Source organism: Elephantulus edwardii, unplaced genomic scaffold, assembly GCF_000299155.1.
Source record: "Elephantulus edwardii isolate Elephantulus edwardi_28Jun2011 unplaced genomic scaffold, EleEdw1.0 scaffold00047, whole genome shotgun sequence".
NCBI classification, from domain to species: Eukaryota; Metazoa; Chordata; class Mammalia; order Macroscelidea; family Macroscelididae; genus Elephantulus; species Elephantulus edwardii.
Window position 1 is genome coordinate 8,941,926 of NW_006399797.1, and position 5,482 is coordinate 8,947,407.

Sequence of the window (5,482 nt, forward strand, 5' to 3'; positions counted from 1 at the left end):
ATCTGAATGATAGTGGTATTCACTGGGTTTCCTTGTAAGCGTATGGATATAATCCTGTCACTCACGGTGTTGTACTTCAAGATGGATCTAGAAATTACTTTTTTTACTATAAAGGCAACCGCATTTTTCCTTGTCTTTTCAAAATGGATAAATTTTGTGTCAGATCTGTGGTTTCATTTGTAATAGAGGAGAAAAAGACCCTCAAAGAGATGGATTGACACAGTGACTGTGACAATAGGCTTGAGCATCACAGAGATCATGAGGAATGGGTCGGGGAGAGCAAGGTTCTGATTTGTTCATAGGGTTGCTATCAACTGTAGTTGGCTAATGGCACCTAATACCACCAGCCACTCCACCACTACCTGTTGGTTTCTGCAAGTTGTGATTACTGGGGAAATATATAGTTAATTAGAAATAGGTAAAATATATTTCTTTCTTTTCATTACTCTCTATTTTTTCTTAGTAATGGTTTTATTTTTAATGAATAAAAATTAGAACTTCCTCTAAAATCTTTTATATATATGTATATGTGTGTGTGTGTATATATATATATATATATGTAAAAAATTTTATTTTATACTGCTTAATTTATAGAGTTTGAATACATTATTTTTCACACCGAATCTTTCTGACAGTTGGTCTTTGGAGCATAGTTGTTGTTGTTGTGTGTCATTGAGTCAGAACCCCCCAGTAGGTATTCAGAGACAATTAATCACACTGGAGGGGATTGCCCATCCTTCTTCCACAGAACAGCTGGTGGTTTCGAACCATGTGCCTTCAGGATTACAGCACAGCTTCTTGCCACTAGGCTGCCAGAGCTCCCTTTGGAATATGGTAGAGGGCAGAGTCTTGACTCAGACATTAGGATGCCTTTAGAACAAAACTTTAATTTGTCACAAGAATTCTGTGATAATTGGAAATAAAGTTTTTGTTTTACTTGTTTTCATGTGATTTTGAGAGATTATCCCCCCTCCCATAAAAAGCCAAGTGTCTGTCTTTGTATTATATAACTTCTCTTTATGTACAGATTGCAATATAGCCCTGACTCTACTTTTCCACAGGAAAAAAAGATGGGCAGTTTCTTCCCTTAAAGATTTGTTGTTGTTGTTAAGCGCTGTTGAGTCGTAGACTATGAATGAAAGACCTGAACACTTGTATAACTTTAAAAAAGATTTTAAAAGATTTACTGCCTTGAAAACCTGATCTAGAATTGCCATGAATGGGACTGACTTAACGGTAGTGTCGTTGGTTTCTGCTTGGTTACTTTTAAAGTTTACCTTTGTGATTTTGTAAATACTTCACCTCCTGGCCCTACTCTACCAAGGTAACTCAGCTCTGTGGGAATCTGTGCTCTCCCTTCCCTCACTGACCACACCTCTTCAGAATTTCTACCTTCACATAGATTGAATAGTCTTCTTTTAGAATCACTGAGCTTTATTTCCAAAGTGATGTTATATTTACCTGAAAATTCTATCCTAACAGAAGACTAAAGATGATTCCTGGTTTTGTCTATCTCTTTAACTAAGACCTTCCGAAGACCTTCTGAAAGCCTAGTGCGTAGGGAGTAGTGCAGCTAATCCAAAGGTGGTGCCTCCCTGGCGGTTCAGATTGTCCTGTGGCTCTGAGGGAGAAAGAGGAGAAATTTCCTCTTGTGCAGTTTGTGGCCTTAAAAACCCATTTAGGAACACTGAGTTGCTTCTGACTTAGCAGTAATAACAACGAATAGTGATTAGGGACCTTCTGGAGATTTTGCTCCTGCCGTTTAGAGGTATTCGAAAGTTACAGTGTGGGAGCTCTGGTGACAAGAAGCTGTACTGCAATCCTGAAGGTGCACGGTTCGAATCCACCAGATGCTCTACTGGAGAGGAGGGGCAATCTCCTCTTGTGCCAGCTGGATCCAATTTGATGGTACCTAACCGGGGAGGGGGGGTGGATTTATGGTCAGAACAGTAAAAGTTGATGATGAGGATAAGAGAAAAATGACCTCTTGGCAAAGCTGGGACTTTTTGCTTTCTTTTTTTTCACATGGAAGTTTTGTGTTATCCTGAAAATAGAAATGTGGCACAGCTATTCCTCCACCAAAATACAGTCATTATTTTATGTATTTTTTAATTTTTTTTTCACATGTGAACTAGGGAATGAGGTGGTTTTTTATCAGGTAGGACCTAGAGAAGGCATGCAAGCTGTCAGGGAATGGATTCATATATATTTTGATGGGCCATTCTAGTCAGTGTTTTTTGTTTTACATTAGTGGAAGAAGTAGCACAAATAGAAAAATAAAGATAAGCTTATTAATTTGGGGTACTTGTATAGGTGTGTTGACAATCTTATGAAAGAAATCTAGATGTTTAAAAAGGGTCTAAAAACCCACTAGTTTTTTTAACAAAACCTGGTGCATTTTTGTAAAGGAGGAAAGTAGACAAAAAGCCAGGGCTAGTTGCTCTAATAACCCAGGTTCATGATATATGAATCTGGACACCTGTGTCAGTGGGGGTATTTATGATAAACTGGCTCTTGGATTTAATACAAAAAGGTAGTGGTAAATCTGTGTTGATGTCACGAAGCCAGTATGGAAACTCCTGCTAGCTGTTCATGGAGGTAGGCGCTTTCACTTTTAGGAGTGAGCCTGAGGATTCATCATAAATTTCTTGTGATTGAACTCAGGTCTGGTGGCCCATTTAGTAATTTCAGACAGTAGCAGGCTTTGGGTCTGAATTAGATAATTTTACTGCCTGCTGCTTACCAGAGTGTAAATAGGCCTTGAGCATCTGGATAATTTGTATGGACATACTGAAAGGATAGTGTACTTTGGCTGATTGTGAGTTGACAACTGGAATATGCTCTTTCTCTTTTTGTGATCCCAATAGTCCTGAAACAGTCTTGTTCTTTGTCTTTTTCTTCAGATTATGATCTACCTTATTGATAAAGTTCTTCCTGAAAGCTATTTTGTCAATAATCTCCGGGCATTGTCTGTGGATATGGCTGTCTTCAGAGACCTCTTGAGAATGAAGCTTCCTGAATTATCGCAGCACTTGGATTCTCTCCAGAAAACAGCAAACAAAGAAAGTGGAGGTAGTGATCCAGTGCTATTATACCTTTGAAAATGACTTACTTCTGCGCTTCCACTGGGCATGACCTAAACCTGGAATGGAAATGCATAGTCCAAGTATTTCCATTGCTGAATGTTCAGGCAATTAAAAAATATTTCAATAAAGAGAACTGAACCACACAATACAGAACCACATGTTGATCCGCTTAACTGGTTGTCAGTAGTAAGTCAGTTTAGAGCCTGATGCCTTAACCATACCACCTCAGCAAAATGACGTATTACACTGTATATGTATAGGGGTGTGCATTTCCTGCAGATGGCTTTGTCTTACAGTGGGTCTATTATCAGAAGGGACCAGTCTTTGGAAGGGACATCATGCTGAGAAAGGTGAAGGGTCAGAGGAGGAGAGGAAGACATTCAGCAACATGGATTGACACAGTGATTGTCCCAGTGGGCTTTCATGCAGCAGAGTGTGAGGATGACGCAGGTTCAAAGTCTTCATCTCTTGCATGTAGGGTCCCTATGAGTTGGACTTGATTCGATGACACACAACAACAACAACCACCACCATTTAGTTAAGTCGTGCTAAGCTGGCATGAAATCCCTAGCAGTTCTTGAAAACTGAGCTATAGGTACCATTTAATACAAACTGTAGCTTTGCTGAAGCCATCAAGGCTGTGGGAGAATGACATTTTCATTAAATTGTAGGAGATAAAAGCATTCTTGTGAATGAAAATGTTGATTTTTTTTCATATTCTATTCATGTTATGGATGTGGAGGTTTAACTGAGATGAATCAGCCAGTTCTTGCTGTAGAAAAAGAAGGGGCAATGAAGGCAGAAATGGAGATGGTTCCACCAGCAGCTTCTAGAAGTGGCCGCATCTGCTAGGCAAGATCTACTGTCCAGGGGTCCTTGTGTTAAGAACTGAACTTTCTAGGCTGTACTGAAGCTGCTGGAAGGAGCAGTCAGAAGTTTATGATGGTTGTAATTTCCAGTGATACACATTCTTCTGTGGTTTGTCCCACATATTTAAATGTGAGAAAATATTAATGGCTTTTGAGGCCTAAACTGTGATTAAAATACAGTGGGTAGCATCCACTTCCTAAACAACATGCCTCTGGAAACTCCATGAACTTTGATAAGTGTTGATAGTTATAGAAAGGCTTCAGGCCTTTTGTTCATAGGGTTGCTATGACTTGTGCTCGACTTGACAGCAATCAACAGCAACAACAAAGTGTTTCTGTATATTTCCTTCTGGTTTAATTTCCTAATGCTGCTATAACATAAATATCAGAATGATGGCTTTAAAGAACAGAAGTTTGTTACAGAAAGATGAAAGTCCAAATTAAGGTCTCAACCATGTTGACTCTGCTTATAATTCCAAAGTTCCATGGTTTGTAAGATGATATTAACATAAGATATGTTTTTCTCATTGTGTCAGAACTGCTCTTTATAAATCTTAGAAGTGATTAGGTTAGTATTCATCCTTCACTGGTATGACTTTAACTGATGGTTTGAGTTTGCATTGAGTCATATTGTGGAAGATGATTGCATTACATTGTTATTGTCCTTGCACTGTTGTTGTTTTGGCTCTGATCCTGTGCTGTCCTCACCATTTTTGTTGCATTTAAGGCCATTGTGGGTCCATTATGTCTGTCGACCTCATTGAAGTTAGTCCTCCTTTTCACTGACCATCTACTTTAGCAAGCGAGATGGAATTACATCTACAGGGTTAGCCTTCTAGCACATATTTTGGGAGGACACAAATTAACATATAACAGCTTCTAAGCCATTTGAACAATCCTGTCATTTGGTTTATTTGTGCAATATAATTGCATACCTGTGCAGTACTTTCTGATGCTTCCAAATGTTGATCATTTATATAGTGAGACAACGTCACCCCACCCACCCTATTCCTCATACTTTGCCCCGCACTTGACTATAAGGATTACCTTCAGAGTTGGGATTATGAACAAAGATAATCACCTAGCTCATAGATGAACTAAAAGAGAATTACTGCAAAGGGGCATACTGGTTTCTTACACTTGGCAAAATGCATATAGTAACTGGTATTTGGAGAGGAAATGTCTAAATATCTACATTTTAAACAGATAAGGTGTTATTTCATTAATAGGAATCTTGTGTTATTGTAGGAAATGAGAGAAGGCCACTTTTAAATATGAATTTAGAAACTTCAAAGTAGACTATATCCCAGATCTTTAAGACTATATAATTTTAAAAGCAGACAAGTACTTGTTAAAGCATCATTTTTTATCAGTAGAATTTGAGGCAGAATGTTAAATGATCCAGGAGGTATCAAAAGAAGATGGAAGGAAAATACTGAGTCATTGTACCGAAAGGAATTGGCAGATACAGAAAAATTTAATGAAATAGCATTTGAGCCAGAGCCTATGGTGATGAAGGCAGAAGTT

At 38.4% G+C, this 5,482-nt stretch overlaps 1 protein-coding gene across 1 annotated transcript in view; it reads left to right on the plus strand.

Annotated features, from left to right (window-relative positions):
• LOC102860069 (TBC1 domain family member 30-like) overlaps positions 1-5,482 on the plus strand; it is an 83,727-nt gene that overhangs the window by 25,657 nt on the left and 52,588 nt on the right. The window lies entirely within an intron of this gene.